This window comes from Grammomys surdaster, unplaced genomic scaffold (genome assembly GCF_004785775.1).
Source record: "Grammomys surdaster isolate TR1022 unplaced genomic scaffold, NIH_TR_1.0 148, whole genome shotgun sequence".
Classification (NCBI taxonomy): Eukaryota; Metazoa; Chordata; class Mammalia; order Rodentia; family Muridae; genus Grammomys; species Grammomys surdaster.
Window position 1 is genome coordinate 937,143 of NW_021604606.1, and position 21,063 is coordinate 958,205.

Sequence of the window (21,063 nt, forward strand, 5' to 3'; positions counted from 1 at the left end):
GATTCTCAAAGGAGATATTTAAATAGTCTTTCAAAACATTCTGAACTAGTCCTTTGTATATGAATATCAACCAGTACTAGATCAACCTGTAAGAATGAGAAAATTTGATAAACCAATGTAGTCACCTCTAACAATGTGAAATTTCCATGATAGATGGAGGCTACTGGGAGTTGTTTGCAGTCAATAGTATCATAAGCTAAGACACTGGAAGAACATTAGAATCCCCTCTCCTCTATTGTCACACAACATGCGAACATTGAAAAGCAGATATGGCACCTCCTATGAGGTAGAAATATTAATCCAAGGGTCTTATCTTGTTCCATTAAGTCTGATTCTTGGGATGTAACCTCCAAAATTTTAAACAAGGGGTCTAGCTAGTCTCCAGATCATTTCTATTCAGATTAAAATTTGAGAACAACTATATTATGGCATACAAACAATTCAGAAGGTGGAGACATCAGGAGTTTTCAGGACAATGATATTTGTCCTATTTATATGTCAATCTGGCCTCTTACATTATTCTATAAGTATGGATTCCTGTACACACACACACACACACACACACACACACACATTGTAGTATATACAGCTGTAGAAAAGGATAGCTAAAGGATGTTTAGGCTTGGAAAATTCACATATACAATCTAATCCCATGAAATAATATTTTGGTTTAAAAAAGAAATTGATTTCATGGTAAAAACTATCTAAAAATAAAATAAGCCAACTTGAAAGATTGTAAAAAATGTTAAATAATATATAGGATAGTATATAATAAAATTGTTTCAAGTAACAGTGGGCCACAGACTTTGGCATCCTGATTTGACTCATATGCTCTTAATCTACAATAGTTTTCTTATTTCAGTGGGGTGATGCCAGGATTATTTTCATTGAATCTTCATAATCTTAACAAATGGCAAGTAAAACAATGGTTCTTTAATAGAAAAAAATAAATCAATATCAACAAGTTATATCTGGTATTTTCATCACTGGTCAACAAAGTATGTTTGTGGGTGTGTAAAGAAAAAGAATAGAATGCGTAACTTTTCTAATATTTGACCATGAGATTCTTACATGATGCTGTAGCAAATTGCCCAATACTACACATGAGAGATATATTAGGTGAGCATTAGTAAGATAAGAAGCAGAACATCTAGGCAAAACCCCTATATGAGAATTATGTTGCTGAATGATACCTCAAGGTTAGCTCAATGTCTTGATCTCAATGGTTCACTTCAACATAGCCCCATGTAGTTGCCATACTAGCCAAAGGAATAGGTATTGTAGCTTTATTAAAACATCTTTTCTATTATTACTCTGGGACAACTACTGACACTTGACATTCTGTTCAAAGTTTATGATCTTTTCTGAGAAGAAATATAGGAGTCAGAAAACAGAAAGAGACAAACTCTTTGGCAAAGCATACGGTGAATCTCTTTTTTTAAGACTTTCTACAAAAAGATAGAGAGGAAAACACTTTGAAAATATGGAAGAGCCTGGAGGTACTTTTAATAAAATATACTACACTTATTCACAGTCGTTATTTTAGCTGATGACAGTAAACAATATACCAATATACAATAGATTTTTATAATTGCTACAATCTGCTAATAAGTTTTTTCCCTGAAACAAACTCCATTAACCCTCCTTGATACTCTATTCTCATCAACATTTTAATAGCATGAACCTAATTCATAGTTATGTGTTTTGTCACTGCATAAAACATGTAGTTCACACCCTGCTAATGATAACTCTTAGCATAATTATTAGGTTCTTCCTGGTGACATAAAAATTTATCCTGGCAGGTAGGCAATTTTAGAACCTCAGCCAAATAGTTGTTATGTATGATTAAGCCTCAATATGTTTCCTATGTAGAGTGATCTTGGCCAACCAATTTCACTTGGCATCCATTCCTGACAGAGAGAACTGGTCTACTTTGAGGTGCGGCCAAGGCTCTTCAATAAAGAGTTGCACGAACCAGCAGAATTGTGCAGTTTCTTTGGCAAGTTACTGATATGGTATTCATTTTTCACTGTGATCCCTTTATTAGTGGAATATACCATGGTTTTGCTCTGTAGGATATACCTACTTGTTAAATTCCTAGCACATAGAAAGATGTCTTTACAATTTACTAACTGTCATTTCAAATGAACATAACATTCTAAAGGTCTTAATTAACAAAATCTACATCACCGTTTTCAATATAGAAATGATTTTAAATTAGGAAAATACCTTCAGTTAGTAAGCTTCTTAATGCTCTGACAAATTTCTTGGGCAAGTAGCTTAAGAAAACAATCTTGGCTCACTTGACCTCATTATTTTGGACCTACAGTGGACACCAAATATGGCGTAATAGAGCATAATTGGTCAAAAATGACCTTCTGGTATCCATAAAACACTTGGAGACATAGGATAAAATTTATACTTCAAGAAAATATGTTTAACTTACTCCAGCTGTCACCTACCTCCTAATGTTGCCACCACAAACTGGTAGCCCACTATGGTTTTAATTCATCAAATGACATAAGGCATTTATGATATTAGAACCTTCAAAACCAGATCCCAGTAGCCCCATTTCTGAACACCATTACATCTAACCCAAGCTATCAATAAATACATCTTTGTTAGAAAATTCAGATCCAAATCATAGTGAATTTCAAGCAGAGACTGTACCTTTTTCAAGCTCTAAATAGTATTATCATGTTTTTTTAAATGTTTAGCAAGTTACTTTATTCCAAAATCGACAACCATATTTCAATAAGACACATATAAATTTTATAATAAAAAGATTAAAAACATGCAGAGGTAGAAACCAATGAAAATACTTCTGGGATGTAGTTAAAATTTCTTTTACTGTGGTTTGAGTGTAAAATATCCCCTAAACTCATGTGTATGAACAGTTGACTGTCAGGGCTGGTACTGGGGAGGATAGGGGATATTTGGGACATGGAGTGTAGACTACAGTCTACTCTGAGGAGTATTTAAGGATTATAGCCTGCTCTGCTTCTGGTTTTATTCTATGCTCCAAGTTCTGATATAATGCAAAACAATTGTGATACAAAGTTCCACTGCTAGGGACAAGGCAGGTTCAGCAAGTCTGAAATTTTTGTTACCATGCACAAATATGGTTTTAAACCATCATTCCCATTGTAGACAGTTTCAGTCAGTTAATTTGTCATAATAACTAATATAGGGGGATGTCTGAAATCTGTAACATTATATGCAGATATCAAAGTGGGAAATGGTATTGATGTTCTTGACAGATTCTTCCATTTGCTACTGATCTTCCTTTTCTTTACCTGACTATATAATTTGATGATGTTGGTTTCTATAGTTCTCTAAGAATGTTCTCAAATATGGTGATTTATTATCTTCTCAGATATGGTGATTTATTATCTTTTAGTATTTTAAACAATTCTACAACCCATGTCTACCTTTACCAGTATGCTAGCTAGTTTGACTGAATTCAAAAGATATCTAAGCAAGTAACAGCCTCTATTTGTGGCAAAAATTTCGCCTTCACTGTCTCTATACCAAGTTTTGTCAAAGTTTGCTTTTGTAAATAAATTGGCTAGATGAGCTTTAGAATTCTAACTTTGAAAGTAAAATCAGACTCAAACTGTGGCAGATTTATATATAGGCTCAGAGAAATCCTTTAAAATGTATGTCCATTTGGAATGAACTAGTGAAGTTACTACACAGTGAAATGGTGTAAATTGAAGGACTAATGTTGTCATATACATGCAGGTAGCTCTTAATTCATTAATTTCATTAAAATAAAACATCATTTTGACAAATACTGAAATAGGCATTAAGAAATTGAAATAAATTGTTATTAAATCAGTTTTTATTAATCCACTTTCCTATTTCCTTTCCCTAATAAGAAATATGAGCATTCATATAAACTTTTATTATTTTCAACATATGTTTAAAGTAGTCTAATCATGGTTATGATTTAGTAGGAAAATTATAGGATTTTGTACAGTGTTCACTGTGCTTGTGAGGTAAGCATTTTATTCACTCTTTAAAAAAATTCTGGCACTCTGGTACATGCCTATTTCCTAGGACTTGGGAGAATAAAACAAGGAGATGGTACTTTCAGGGTCTTGGTAGAGGCTTAATAAGTTCAAGGAAAGCTTTGGTATTATGACAAAACTCTGCCAGGGGAAAAATGGTTAAAGACACATATACATTTATTATGTTTAAGATATGGTCAAATGAGGAAAATTATGATGTTCATGTTATCTAGTGAGAAACACTTCATTTTTAAAAAATAATACGCAGGTGAGTAATTATATAGCCTATCTAATTACTTATATAGCATTTCTTCCTCCAAATATTCAAGCTACTTACTGGTTAATCATCAATTGAAGTCATTTTGTGAATGTTGTCTTATAAAGGTATCATATATAAAAAACATAAAAACATAAAGAATATATGTTGCCAGCACATCCATTGTTCATACCAACTATATTAATTACTCCCTGAAGGAAAGTGAACATAAACCTGATATGGAGTAATGAACTCTGACCACATTTTCTTTTTCTATAGCAGGGAAGAGGAAGAGCTCAAATCTAGAAAGTTATTTTGGGGAGTCAGTGATTGCCTAAGTAATCACCTGTAACATTTTTGAAATTCAATTCAACATTTTGATTTGTACCAAGAAATGAACATATAGATCAAACTGAGAAGCACCGTCATTTTGAATGATATTCATCTTTCACAAATGTGCTATCTCATCCTGTGTCAATTAAGTGTTCTGGTAATCTTCAAGGATATTTCCATGTAAACTGCATTACAGTTACCTAGCCAACCAGCCTTCCTTAGACATAGGAAATGCTCCCTGAGTATATGTTAACGACTCACAGAGATGAACAGGGAATGTGAATGTTAGATTGAAAACAAAAGTAAAGTGCCTTTATGTGGCAAGCAAATCTTGTTCAGAACTATGCTTTTATGATCATTTACAGACATATGGTCAAATTTTTCATAATCAATTTGTATGACTTTTCACAAGTGTTCTGTGATAATCAGTATTGTCATTATATATGCATTTAGACCAACTGACACAAATAACGTGGTCAATTAGTAAGGGTCTCAGTTAAATGACAACCTGAAAATAACATTTTGTCAGCTTAATTTATACAATTTAAGATAAATACTAGACATTCAAAAGATTTCAATTCATGTTCCTCGTTTATGAACTATGCCAGGATGTGAAAAACAAACAAAAAATCTATGTAAGTATGTAGGACCATAATGGCCCAAGATTAAATTTTTTGTAAAGTTCATTATTATTACTTTGTCCTATTTTCTTCAGTAGCTATGGACTTCATAGTAATTATAGTGTTGCATTATATAGTCTTAACTGAAATGTGGATGAATACTTCTTTATAGATAACAGTTTGAGAAACTATTTCCCCAGACTCTGAGAACAGTTCTCAAAGATTTAATTGCAATGACATATTAAAATGTCAACTTTGCTTTCTACAGAATAACAACATGTAAGAATGTTACTTATATTATTCAGATCATTGATTAATCTTAAAAGACATCAATTAAATAATTGAAAAGTCCAAACATTACACTTCTTAATAAGACATACAACAAAGAATTAGGAGAGAATTCAGAGGATATTGCATATGACAGATAAACAGTTAAGTATCTCGATAGGCCTGGCTATTTCTTGAAAATGACAGTAACTACATCAAAAACCAGGCTGTAAAAAGAATCCATTGCAAATCACAAATGGATACAACTGCAATGTAAAAAAGGATAAGCATTTATTTTTCCTCTCTTATAATATCTGTGAATTAAACATATTCAAATACAGTGTCTAGGAGAAAATAGCTCATACAAATACTTTATCTTCTATATATCCATGGAAAAATAAAACATTTTTGTGCAGCAAAGAAATTTTCTTTAAACTATACTTGCACACCTGTCATTTCTGCTACTCCATAATGCTTCTGTCCCCAAATCTGTCTCTCTTAATATTCATTTTTGTGTCTACCTCATCTGTGTTCTGTTTCTCCATTATTTTGGCACTTGCTTCCCCTGGGCTTTTGTGCTATGTCAGGTCTTACATACACATTCCTGCCTGTATATGTTCTCCATCCTTAGTGATTTGGCTAATGTATGTCATGTTCTCAACTTTTCCAAGTTTTGTCATGCATTTTCAAATGATTTGCTCCTCAGTATTTTCATTTATTTATAAACTCTCCTAAATTTGCACTGTTATTCACTGAGAAGATGGCATGTAAGAACACGAGGGCAATGTTACTTAGAGAAACTGTTGATTCTCACACAAGGGCTATAAATTGTTTTGATCTACATAGCACAATTAAGGAAATAAAATGCAAAAATATTCTTGGTTATTTACCCTTTCATATATAAAAAACAATTTAGGAATATTTCTCATGGATAGTTATGAAAGTATACCAGAAATTCATTGATACTACTCATATGTATGTGTGTGTGTGTGTAGATATAGATATAGATATAAATATATATTGATACCTTGCTACTATTTCATACATTGATATATAATGCATATTGATACCTTGATACTACTCAGTTTATATATTCAAATTATATATGCATAGACATATAATAAATTATTTTAATAAGACTTTTGCCAAAAATAACTACTATTTAAAAATGTTCATTTGGAAAATATACACAATTTCTGTTTCTCTCTCCATTTTATTTCAAGTTCTATTTATCTTAAACATCATGTATTTTTTTCAGCAATAATTGAAAGTGAAAAAAAAGAAAATAGTTTTTTTCCCCGTCAGTCCTGTCCAGACAGGTTTAACCAGTTCTGGTGAGCTTCAAATAGTTATTGTAAAAGTTACAGAGTTGATTTGCTCCCTCCATCGTGTTCATTCCTTTCTCACCACAGCAAAATTGTAATGTAAACTTCCCTAGGAGATGAGCTGGGCTGCAATTTTCAGCTAATTGGGAGAAGCAGCCCTGAGTCGAGCACTGTCAGGCTGATTTGAGTCTTAAGATATGATGATGATTATTGTGTCAAATGTAATCAAGACTGTGGGCTCTGAACTGACTAAAAGGCTGGCTGTTTTTAATTCAGGTTCGTATATGAAGTAGACCTCTCATTCACCGATAGTCACAGCTGGCTGAAAAAGGGAGCAATTTTTAAAATGCTATTTCGTTCTCTTTGGAGCTGTGAGGATCAGAGATTGGGTTCACAGAAGGCAAATGTCTTCATTCCCTCCTTTTAAATTCTGTTTATTTTCTGTTTGATAGCCTTCATCTTAAAGTTTTCCTGTGGTTGTCTGTCAGTGGCCTGAAAATTTCTTAAACTCAATGCCATCCCTATGTCCCTTTTCAAAAAAGCAAAAACAAAAACAAAAGCAAAGAAAGAAAGAAAAAACTTTGGAGCACAGAGTTTGCTATCGTGAACCTCAGTCTCTGTGTCTGCACATATGAGAAGAGGATTATCAAGAAAGTGTGTCATTTTTAATAAAGTAACATATATTTTAGTACACAGTTAAGACAGCATCACATTGAAATGGAAGATAACTTTGTAGATGATTCTAAACGTGCAATACTAACAAATACACTGTGACAGTGGTACATTGCGGTGTCTCAAATACCATTAGTGGCATTGAATTTCAGTAGTATAACTTTCGAAAATGACGAACAACTTGTGACACATTTTAAAGGATTTTTCCTTTTTAATTCTGTGTTTGTCTGTGTGTCTCTGTACAGATATGAACGTGTGAGTGCAGGGACCCACAGATATCAGAGGAATTAAACTGGTTTCCCAGTAACTGGAGCTATAGGCAGTTGTGATCTGCATGATATGGGTTCTGGGAACCAAACTCTTGTGGTCCACAAGAGCAGTATGTGCTCTTAACTGCTAAAACATCTATCTATACAAATTTTATTTTTAAATTCAATGAATTCAACACCAAAACCTAAAATATCATTTATAGCAGTTTCTCACACTTCTGAGAATTGCATTATATGTTAGCACAATGAGGAAAGATTATATTGGTGTGTAAAAGAAATACAACACATGTTCAGGTATTAATTAAGATCATTAGTACATATATGAATTTCTAGTGAAGTATTTCAGTATGTTCAGTGTGCTCTAGGATTTAAACTCAGTAGTTTTGGTTATTCAGAAACTTTCCAATGGCTAGTCTGTCTCTGCTGAATTCCAGGAACTCTATTACTAATATAGTTAAAGGTCTTGCTTTAATTTTCAGAATTTCTCTCACCTTGTGATCTGCAACATTTGTTTAATTTTCCAGGTGGAAACTGATCTGGGAATTAATGAAGTAAAAAGATTCTCTTAAAACATAATGTATTTCTTAATGATATGGATGATACCTTTATAAAGATGAATGAAATGAAAAAAAAACTTTAAGAACTATGGGTGTGTGTAGCAAATCAGTTAAAATTCTGTCATCAATGCCCTTCTGTCTATTGCCACAGCCTTTATCAAATCATATGGTCTATAGAAAATAGTAATGTAATATCCCTGGGAGCACTTAGGGAGGGATCCAGGGCTTCAGCTGAATATGTAAGAGTGGAGGGCCCTGCTGGGCACAGGTGGAAGAAGAGATCCTTGACCTCATGAAGGCTGGACGCCCCAGGGGGTGGGAATTTTGAGGGTGGGGAGGTGGGAGTCGGGGGTAGGTAGGGGTTACATCCACAGAGAAGAAGGAGGAGGGGTGAGGGGGTAGGGGGTTCCCGGGTGGGTGGGGGATGGGATAAGGGACAACATATGAAATGTAAATAAAACATCCAAAAAAATAAAAAAAAAGAATTCTGAAAATTTGCCTAAATGAGAAGCTAATTTTGACAAAGGTTATTCTTTTTTGTGGGGGCTCTCTTTTTCAACATCCGGGTAAAAATAACAGAAATTGAGCCATGGACAACTAAATACAATGTGTTGCCCAGTAAATCTGTCTGCCATGCCACTTTTATTGCTGGGGAGAAAAGAACAAGCACTTAGACAAAGGAAAGCCTCTTCTCATGTGTAAAAATGTCCGTTAAAACTATAACTCTCTCTTACAATTTCTTTTCTCTAGCAAAAACAATTGCTACAAATTATTTCTTTTTTAACTTTTGTGAAAGAAGTGAATATTCTTTCTTTCAAATGAACTAGACAATTATACGTACTAGCCAATGCATTTTAAGATTTTAAAAACCAAGAGTCAATGGCCTTATTTTTAGAAATTGTGCCTTGTTCATATCAGGGTTATTAATTTTAACTGAATTTATTTTATGTCTTATAAATGCCAGGAATACTATGATTCCTTGCTCTTATGAAATACACAGTAAGTTAACTTTGAAGAATGATAAATACTATAGTAAGCAGACAATGTTTCAGGGAATCTTTGAAGTCAGGTACACTTCTTTCTTTGCAATTTTAATTGCAAAAGTTCCTCAATGTATAACATGCTTTACAAATCTTAATTAATTATTTGAAGGCCATCAATGAGTTTATATATATCTTGATCTTTTTTAAATGATGTTTTTCTTCCTAGTAATTAAAAGTAAGAAATCAACAAACTTTTAATCTTTAATTTGATAAGTTTTAAGTAACTCATGCTATTTGTAATCTTACATCTTTTCTTCTAAATCTTATTTGAGCCATCATAATATGTTTGAAATTAGAAGGACTATTCTTCTAAAATCTATCAAGACTTAGTCACTTTGTAAATTACTTCATTTCTCTATTGGTCATATTAAAATGTATTTATTTTAATTTAAAATTTATAGTAGTATAATTTAGGAAGCATTTGATTTTTATGTTAGATTTTTCTCAAATAATATAGTTTTCCAAATATGTATGTGCTATAAAAAACAGAAATGTATATTGTAGAATTTTCTATTGTTTTGTAAGAAGTAATTACTTGTTTTTAATATAAAATTCTGAAACCTATGTTGAAGCCAAACTGCAAAGTTCATTTTAATAGGTCTCTTAGACAGCAGTTGAAAGTAAGTAAAAGAATAACTGCTTTTGTCTACACACATATAATATAGTCCTAATTCATATAGCAATCACAAATAAGCAAAGGATCTTTTAGTAGTCATGTATCTTTATCCATTATATTTATCTTATTTAAAAAGATACAAGTCACTTTAAGAGGAAGTATCTTAGAATCCTGTGGCCGGAATGGGGTATTTCAAGGTTTTCCCACTTAACTAGGAAGCTCACTAATGCTCCCTGAGGTTCCCTCTGTAATCCATAATCTGTTCAAAATAATATAATCTGCCCTACTAGTTTCATCAAGTCATTTAAAGTATCAAAGTAAATCATTACTATGGACAAGCCTAAGATAGAAAAATACCACTTTGTGCAAAAATGTTGAATGTAAATATAAGGGACTCTTTCTGAACTTCACTGTTAACTGAAAGAGTGCTTTGTATCTGGATAATTGAAGCCATTTATTTGTGCAATATAAGTTAAGCCTCATGAAATTATTGGTATTTTCATATTCTACTGATAGTATTCTGATATACATACATTCAATTTTTGAATAATGATAACTTTAGTGACTTATTTAATTATAATATGGGTTTTTTTTGTCTTTTCATCTTAGAAAATTTATCATCTGTGATAAATTGAACCTCCGAGATTTTCCATGCTCTGGTTACTTTCAACTGATATCTATCAATCTAAATTTCTGTTTTTCCATAAGATATTGTGAATAAGGGTATATGTTAAGTCAGATGCTTGGAGTTAGCAGATTTTAAAGAATTGATCCTAGTTATGACTTTTAACTTGACTGCCTGTGTAAAACACATCCCCCACATACACATACATACACGTCTCCATAGTCTCACTCTATAATTCAGGCTCTTTTAAAAATATACTGTGAAGCCCAGACAATGCAGGAATGTGTGATCATTCTGCCCTTTCTACTTTTAAAACTTATTTCTATACTATTTTATCCATATCTTTTTAGGAGAGACAACAAGCTGTTTAATGTGGCAATCATGTTTTACAATGTAAAGGTGTTAAGACTACAAGCAATTAGAACCTCAAATATACATTCTGTTTATATCAATTATAATAGAAATTATTTCCAACAGTAAACTCTGCACTAAACTAAAGTTTGTATCTGGTAGGTAGTACTGTCTGAATATTTTCTGAAGACATTTTTCAATTTTTAGGGCTTGTACATGAATCAAATGAATTTTACCAGAAACTTTTGACAAGTCTCCAAAATAATATATTTTGATATTATACCAGTACAAAAATAAAAGATTAACACTGCAATCTAAAGAATATTAATCTTTTTTACCAATGTAAGAGAGAAAAATATATGTGCATGTTATAGCTGCTCCTGTACATTTCTTTGGTTAACTGAGCTTCTCCATGATTAATGACAAAGAACCACAAGTCAAATCAATGAATAATATGAAGAGATCATGATTTACTGTTAACCCCTAATTTTTATTTTCAGGAACATTCCAGTGATTTCAGGGAAAATACATAAATATGCTTGTTTCCATGATAATATAATCGCCAATTTTAAAAATTTAAATACATTCACAGTACAAAAAGAATGAGATACAGTATATATTATTATATTCTTTATATTATGGATAATGTCTAAGCTGTCTTTCTATATAAAAGTAAATTCCAGATGACTTTTGAAAATGAGATATGATTGAACGCAGAGCCTGTCTGTATGCTCACAGCTGTGGTTTATCTTTGGAGGATTGATGTAGTTCTCCAGCAAGTATGTTGCTCCTGGACATGATGCAATGTTGTCTGTGTTGTCTGGGGTGATGGAATATTGGGATGACTTTCTGAGAACCAATCAGCAATACTTTGGGAACATTTGGGTCTTGCTTCTAATTAACTCTGGAGACTTTGAATAATTTAGTACCAGTCCTCCTGAGAGAGTGAATAAAAAACCTCATTAACACATAAGATGGTGAACAGCAAACCAGCAAATATGCTTTGGAAATAATTTTTTGTTGTTTTGTGTTGATGGTTTCTGCTTGATAAGGGTAATGTAGTATCTTTGTAGGTATCTTTTACAATGTGTTTGAACTATACTGCTTATTGTAAAGTAACAAATGAGTTACATCTATGCCTGCAGTGTGAGGGTCAGGAATTAGTGGAACAGCCTTGCTGGTTCTTCTACTCCAAAAACTATAACTCTCTTCATAGTTAGACTTTTAATTAATTAATTAATTAACTTTACTTCCTGCTCACAGGGTCCATTTCTCCTTTCCTCCTTATCCCACCCTCCCATTCCTGGCTCCCCACCCCCATACAGACCTGCCCTGGCACATCAAGTTGCATCAGGATTAAATGCATCCTATCCCATTGAGGCAGATGAGGCAACCCAGTTAGGGGAAAGGGATCTGAAACATATAAAAGTGTGAGTCAGAGATGGCTCCCTTTCCAATTGTTAGAGCACCCACATGAAGCCCAAGCTGCACATCTGCTACATATGTGTAGGAGACCTAGGTCCAGACCATGCATACTCCTTGATTGGTGATTCACTCTCTGAGAGGCCAGGTTAGTTGACTCTGTAGGTCTTCTTGTGGTGTCCTTGACCCCTCTAGCTTTCCCTTAACTCTCACACAAGTCTCACTGAGCTCCCCCTAATATTTTGCTGTGGTTCTCTGTATATGTTTCCATCAGCTGCTAAATAAAGCCTTACAGAGGATAGTTATGCTTGGCTCCTCTCTGTAAGCATTGTAGAATACCATTAATAGCGTCAGAGGTAGGCTTTCTCCATAGGATGGTTCTCAATCACCATATCGCCCACTCCTAGGAGTCTTACCTAAGGTCACCTCCATATCCTCCCAGGAGCCTCCATAGTTTCTTGTCTCCAGTTTGTCCCTTCTCTCTCAGCACTCTTACCACTACCCCCATTCCCACTCTCCACACACCTGATCTTCAACCTATTCCCCTTCCTATCCCCTCTCCTACCCAGTACCATCTTTTCATCCACTTTCAACATCTATTTCATTTCCCTTTCAGAATGAGATTCAAGCATCCTTCATTGGACTCTTCTTGTTTTAGCTTCATTGGGTCTGTGGATTTTAGCAGGGTTTTATCCTGTACTTCATAGCTATTACCCACTTATAAGTGAGTACATACCATGGATGTCTTTGTAGGTCTGGGTTACCTCACTCAAGATGGTATTTCCTATTTCCATTCATTTGACTGTAAATTTCATGATGTCCTTGTTTTAACAGCTGAGTAGTAATCCCTTGTATAAATGTACCACATTTTATTTATCACTTTTTTGGTTGAGCAACATCTAGGTTGTTGCCAGTTTCTGGCTATTGGGAACAAAGCTGCTATGAATATAGTTTATCATGTGTCCTTGTGGAATGGTGGAACACCTTTTAGGCATATGCTAAGGAATGGGATATCTGAGTCTTGAGGTAGAACTGTTCCCAATTTTATGAGAAACCACCAGATTGATTTCCAAACTGGCTATATAAGTTTGCACTCCCACCAGCATCAGGGGAGTTTTCCTCTTGCTCCAGTTCCTGACCACCATGAGGTGTCCCTTGAGGTTTTGATCTTAGCCATTTTGACTAGTATAAGATGAAATCTCAAAGTTGTTTTGATTTGAATTTCCCTGATGTCTAAGGACTTTGAACATTTCTTTAAGTGCTTCTCAGCCATTCAGGATTCCTCTGTTAAGAATTCTCTGTTTAGCTCTGTGTCCTATTTTTCAAATTGTGTTATTTGGGTTGTTGATGTTTAATTTCTTAAGTTCTTTATAATTTTGGATATTGACCATCTGTGAGATGAAGGATTGGTGAAGATCCTTTCCAATCAGCAGGCTGCCATTTTGTTCTATTGACAGTTTCCCTTGCATTACAGAAGCTTTTCTATTTCAAGAGGTTCTATTTATCAATTGTTGATTTTAGAGCCTGAGCCATTGGTGCTCTGTTCAGGAAATTGTCTCTTGTACCAGTACTCTCAAGGCTACTTGCCACTTTCTCTTCTATGAAATTTAGTATATCTGGTTTTATCTTGAGATTCTTGATCCACTTGGACTTGAGTTTTGTGCAGAGTGATGAATATGGATCTGTTTGCATTCTTTGACATGAAGACATCCAGTTAGACCAGCACCATTAGTTGAAGATGCTTTCTTTTTCCCATAGTATAGTTTTGGCTACTTTATCAAAAAGCAAGAGCCCATATGTATATGGGTTTATTTCTGAGTCTTCGGTTTGATTCCATTTATCAATATATCTGTTTCTGTACCAATACAATGAAGTTTTTATTACTATTGCCCTATAGTACAGCTTGAGATCAGGGGTGGCGATACATCCAGAAGTTCTTTTATTCTACAGGTTAGTCTTGGCTATTCTGTTTCATTTATTTTTCCTTATGAAGCTGAGAATTACTTTTTCAAGGTTTATAAAAATTGTTTTTGAATTTTAATGGAAATTGCATTGAACCTATAGATTGCTTTTATTAAAATGACAAATTTTACTATGATAATCCTACTGATCTGTGAGCATGAGAAATCTTTCCATTTTTCTGATATCTCAATAAATTTCTTTCTTTTGTTTCCAGTCATAATTAGATACTTTATTGGAACAGTTTTAAAAGTAGCACTCTAAGAGGGAAATCCTTTTGCATCCCAGAGGCAATTGAAAATAGTTATGTAGATGGGCAGTGGTAGCACATGCCTTTAATTCCAGCATTCTGGAGGCAGAGGCAGGCAAATCTCTGAGTTTGAGGCCAGCCTGGTATACAGAGTGAGATCCAGGACAGGATAGCCAGGGCTACACAGAAAAAACCTATCTTGAAGGAAAAATGAAACAAGAAGATGATGAAGAAAAAGTGATGTACAGTTTTTACACATTTTACACACCACACACATATCTGAAGAATCTAAGCAATGCAAAATAAGGCCTGAATGGGAGGCATCTGAAGTAGAGATAATGGTACAGTAAGAAAGCATGTCTTCAGAGCTGCTCTCTCACCCCAGCCTCTCTCCAAGCACAGGGTCAGGGGCCAGAAGAGATGTGTGTGTGCCTAGGTACAGTTTAAGAAGACACAGTAAGTACAAGGTTATGAACCAAGCAGAGGAAGGAAGTGTTTATCTATGGCATTGAGGATTAAGGCTGGGTTGGTAAAGAGGTCTAGGTGGTTCTTTGGGTACAAATGGTGCTGTCCCATGCTTTTATGGGACCACATGAACATGGACACGGTGCCAGGCATTGCTGAGTACGCCAGGAAGGTTCCAGATTGGAGCTACGGTGTCTGACTGCACATTGTAACTGTCATCTACAGCTTTGCAAGTGATGTTCAATTCCTTTTGCTCAGTCGGCGCGTGAGCTTTCAACTGCCATATTCGCCAAGCCCAGACCTTTCTGGGACACTGTTCCTCTCCCTGTAGTTCAGCTTCCTGCCAGGTTAGACATATCCACTCGGATCACAGCCCGGCTGCCACTGCTCCCCACATAGCCCTTGGTAGTCACCTCTCCTGACTCTACAATGGCCCCATCTTGAGGTTGTGTGATAGCTGACTGGACAGGTAGTTCCTGAATTGATGGAGCTAGATCAAAGTCTACCATGTCCCAGTCCACAGAGGGAGAAAAGCCTTTGTAATCCTGCCTCTGCCAGTGACTATAACTTTCCTCTGACTCCACACATGACATGGCAGGCACCTACCACACCAGGAACCACCACCCATACGGGGAAGCCATGGTCATGAGGCAGAGGCTGACCATTCATTTCGTAAGCCAGGAGAACTTCGGCTTCAGGATCCATGGCCCGAGCCAGAAGGATAGATGCCCCATAGGCAGTTCCAGTGGGGTCTGAATCCAGTCCTTCAAAACAGACATGAGCCTCAGTTTCACAGAGTCGGTGACCAGCTTGGGCTAACACATCACAGAGCCTTGCCCCAGCCCAGCTTACCGTGCTGATGGCCCCTGTTCTCCACTCCAGACCTTTCACTTCCTTGACCTTACTCATTTCAGAACGCCAGTTATAAGCACACTGCAGAGTGACAGTGACCTCATGTTTGGGAAACTTATGCAAATCATCCAAGGACAGAGACAGCGACTGACCTCCAGGAGCTCCTACCACATGCAAGCGATAAGTGTCTGGGTCCAGGTTAGGTACGGGCAGATGGTTCTGGGTGAAGAAAATACGGTTTGGTGTGATGGAGCTTTCTGTTAGCAGTTCAGGAGGAGGCTCTGCAGTAAAGGGGCACTGGCTACTAATCCTCAGGGCTGAATGACAAGTGGGATCGTCAGCATAGGGGTCAGAGGCCTCCAAGGAGGGGGACATGCTATCTTCAGGGTTCAATTCCCCAATCTCATACTCAGCCAGTAACTCACGTACATGGGGCTGGTTGTGCACATCGTAGAGGGCCCAGAAGGGTTCTAGGGGACCTCCAGCTGCTAGCATCAGTTTTGATGGTCCTCCTGGATGTAGGTCTACAAATTTTGTGACATCGAAGACCTCAGAGCCTAGAGTTACTCAGACTCTAGTTTTAGGGCTGTTGTGAGAATGCACATCCTCTTTAGAGTACATCCGTGGTGACTCCTGAGAAGCCCTACACCGATGCTCATGATAGGCTAGCACCGCACCAAGGCCTAGCAGGTTCCCCATGACTTTCCATCCCTGAGTACTTGAGCTATCATCAGAAAAGATGAGGCTGGGATGCTGGGGCTTAAGTGACTCATTTGTGGAGCATTCTTGAACATAGAGCCTCAAGGGGGTTGACTTGACTCTGATGGCCTGTGGAAACCTCGAAGCTACAGACCTGTGTAGTTGCAGCAGCATTGTGGCAGATCGAAATGCTACTCCGTGGTGTAAGCTCCTTACTCGCCAGGACACTTTAGGTAGGCGGGTGTGTCTGTCCAGAATTTGGACAGAACAGCAGCCCGAGACCCCAGGAGCAGATAGACATCATAAATGGAGATACTGAGTCTTTTACCACTCCTGAGATTTGGAGTTTGCTCCAAGTTTACTCCAAGATTTGGTGGCATTGGCTTCCTTGGTCCCACGTTGCCCTCCCTCCTTTCCCTCTGGTGCAGTCTCCTACCTGGTGATCAATTTCTTTCTTAAAAGACTTGAAGTTCTTTTCATGGAACTCTTTCACTTGCTTTGTTAGAGTTACCCAAGACATTTTATACTATTTGTGACTATTATAAAAGGTGTTGTTTTTCCAATGTCGTTCTCAGTCCATTTATCATTTGATAAAGGAAGGCTACCGATTGTTAATTTTGGATCCAGCCACTTTGTTGAAGGTGTTTATCAGCCATAAGAGTGCTCTTGTAGAAACTTTGGAGTCATTTATCATATCATCTGTGAATACACATACTTTGACTTGTTTCTTTTCAAATTTTATCTCCTTGATCTTTAGTTATCTTACTGTTCTAACTAGAACGTCAAATGCTATATTGAGTAAATATAGAGGGAACAGACTTGTCTTTTCCCTAGTTTTAGTAGAATTGCTTTAATTTTCTCTCCAAGTAATTTTATGTTGGCTATATTGATTTGCTGTGTATTACATTTGTTGTATTTAGGTATGTGCTTGTATCCCTGATCTCTCTAAACATTTATCATTAAGTGACATAGAATTGTGTCAAAGGCTTCTCCAGCATCTAATGAGATGTTCATGTGGGTTATATCTTTAGTATGTTTATATGTTCAATTACAATAATGGATTTTTATATGTTGAACCACCCCTGCATCCCTGAAATGAAGTCTACTTGATAATGGCAGAAGAAATTTTAAGGTCTTCCTGGATCCTATTTGTTAGTATTTTGTTGAATATATTTATATCAATGTTCATAAGAAAAATTGGTCTGAAATTATTTTTCTTTGCTGAGACTTTGTGTGGTTTTGGTGTCAGGGTAATTGTGGCATTACAGAATGAGTTGGGCAATGTTCCTTCTGTTTCTGTTTTGTGGAATACTTTGAGGTATATTGGTATTACCTCCTTTTTGAAAGTCTGGTAGAATTCTGCACTAAAATGATCTGTCCCTGGGCTTTGTTTTTTTTTTTTTCTTTCTTTCTTTTGGTTGAAAGACTTTTAATTAGTTCTTCTATTTCCTTAGAGGTTGTAGGTCTATTTAGATTTTTTAACTAATATTGATTAAATTTCATAAGTGAAATCTACCAAGAAAATCCTCCATTTAGTTTTGATTCAATTTCTTAGAGTACAGGATTCTGAAGTAAAACCTAATGATTCTTTGGATTTCCTCAATGTCTGTTGTTATGTCTGCCTTTTTGTTTCTGATTTTGTTAATGTGTAAAATGCATGTTTGCCTTTTACTTAGATTGGCTAAGGGTTTGTCTATATTGTTGATTTTATCAAAGAACCAGCTCTTGCTTTCATTGATTCTTTGTATTGTTCTCTTTGTTTCTAATTTATTGATTTCAGCTCTGAATTTGATCATCTTCTCCCATTTAGTTATCTTGAAAATATTTACTTCTTTTCTTGTTCAAGAGATTTTAAGTGCACTTTTAAATTGCCAGTTTGAGACTTCTCCAATTGCTTTATGAAGGCAGTTAGTGTTATGAACTATTTTTGTTAATACTACCCTAACTGTGTCACATAATATGGGTACATTGTGCCTTCATGTTCATTGAATTTTAGAAAGTATTTAATTTATTTCTTTATTTCTTCCAGAACCCAGTGGTCATTAAGTAGAGAGTTGTTCGGTTTCCATGAATTTGTAAGCTTTCCAGTGTTTTTGTTGTTGTTGAAGTCCAGCTTTAATCCATGATGTTTGGATAAAATACAAAGAGTTATTTTGATTTTCTTGTATTTGTTGAGGCTTGCTTTGTGACTGAGTATATGGTCAGTTTTTGAAGAAGGTGCTGTGAAATGCTGAGAAATGCTGAAAGGAAGGTATATTCTTTTGTGTTTGGATGAAATGTTTTGTAGATATTTGTTAGGTTCATTTGATACATAATATTTGCTAGTTTCATTATTTCTCTGTTTAGTTTCTATTTAGATGATATGTCCTTTGGTGGTAGTAGGGTTTTGAAGTCTCCCACTATTAATGTATGGAGTTCAATGTGTGATTTAAGCTTTACAAATGTGAGTGGCCTTGCATTTGGGAATAGATATTCAGAATTGAGACATTATCTTTGTGTTTATCCAATGGGTTCCTAATTCTATGAAAATTAGTTCAATTGAGCAAATAAACTAAGCTAAGTAGTTTTCCCATTTTTTTTTTTTTTTGGATAGGAAAAGGCAAGTACTTTATAATACATTTATCACTTGTTAAGGAATGTGGGTTAGAATTTCATGAATATACTCAACATGGTACATTTGAGCTATAGTTTAGAATATATATAGCCCTGTAGATATCCCATAGGATATTTATAGCTCTCAGCACATTGTAAATATAATTACATTCTTACCTATCTGCCTCCTTTACCAGAATTGATTATGTTAAGTAGTAACATCCAAATAGAGCATAATGAATACTGTATCATCACTTACATCATATATATATCCTGACACATAATAGTCATGTAATAGATTCATGTGTGAATTTATCAATGAGTTATTAATCACATATGAACTTAAAAATGAGGTTCAGATGAAAAGATTATCTATGTATTGATCTGAGTAACTGGGAAGAAACAAACTGTCAACTAATTTTAGTAAAGATAAAGAGACTCAAAAGCAGTCATGGAAGTTCCCATTTGAAATCATAAGATTTGGGTGAAAAGGCAGGAAGATTAGATTTCAAGGACAGTGAGTGTAAAACCAGCTGGACCTACATCAACAAGAAGAGAAAGAAGGAAAAGAGAAGTGGACATTAAGAAACAGAATTCTTCAGGAAGAGAAGGCAAGTAGATCTCTGTGAGTTCAAGGCCAACAATTTTTCATAAAGAATTCCAGGCCAGATTTTTTTTAAAAAAATAGAGAACAAAAGAAAGAAGGAAAGAAAAAAAGGAAAGGAAGGAAAGAAGAAAGAGAGAAAGAAAGAAGAAAATGTTTGCAAATTGATTAAAAATTGAGCTTTAACATTGACATATAATGTATTAATTAGGAAATTTGATATGCACAGAAATTTCCAACTTCAGTTTAATATATGTGTGGTTGCTCTCCTTGCACTCTATAGGCTGTGATAGGAAGATAACCATGAGTTTGAACAAAGCTATTAACTCAAGGGCACTCAGGATTATAGAGTGAAAACTTGTCTCATTCAACCTCACCAAAGATAAATAGTGAACTTTAAATTACCATAGATGTGCATATACACACAATTTGTGCTGATTATTCTCACCTCCATAACCATCTTTTATCCCTGTCTATGAAATTCTTCTTCTTCCCAACGTTTCTGTCTTCCTTTGGCCCACCCTATTTAATTACAGTTGCTTGTCGGAACACAGGGAGGGGTTTATTTACTAGAATATGGACAACATCTCAGTGGCCACACCATTGAAAAAAACATTGCCTCCTACAGTTTTGTTAACTGCCAGTAGCTCCTCAGGAAGGGGTGTGACTGCATAAGCCCCTTCCATATACATGATAGGATCTTGGCATCCCCTAGCCCTTTTCCTTTATTTTGTTAATTACACATACTTTTAATCTAGAAATAAAATTCATTGAGAAAGTTTTTCCATCTATATTTCCAACACATATTAAATTCTTCACCCTTACCTTGGAAAATAACAAATGTCCCTTCCTTTCTTTAGTTTTTTTTTTTTTTTGTACTAAGATTATCCCACATCAAAATTGTGATTTCAGATTCATAGAAAAGGTGAAGGCTCAGAGATTTATTCAGACAGAGCAGTGGATGTGTGTGCGTGTGTGTGTGTGTGTGTGTGTGTGTGTGTGTGTGTGTGAATATGTGCCTCATTAATAACCAGATATATTTTTAATAGCAGTGGTAGGTCATGCTTTCCGTGCTTTGTAACTGGGTGAGCACCTTCTTGGGCTGATCTAAGTTTGCACTGTTTCATAGCTCCAAAAATTTGCTCCTTCAAACAGTCTTTACTAGCTGATATTTGAGAACCCTATTATCTCTTTTTGAAATCACAATCTGCATGAGAAAGTATAAAGCTCTCCACATAAATTCCTTAACATGACACTTTGGGCCATTCAGTTT

The 21,063-nt window shown here is 35.3% G+C and overlaps 1 protein-coding gene and 1 pseudogene across 4 annotated transcripts in view; one reads left to right on the plus strand and one right to left on the minus strand.

Moving 5' to 3' along the window:
- Dmd (dystrophin) overlaps positions 1–21,063 on the plus strand; it is a 1,212,244-nt gene that overhangs the window by 657,138 nt on the left and 534,043 nt on the right. The gene's annotated exons all lie outside the window — the stretch shown is intronic.
- On the minus strand, positions 15,159–16,768 carry LOC114619183 (annotated as a pseudogene).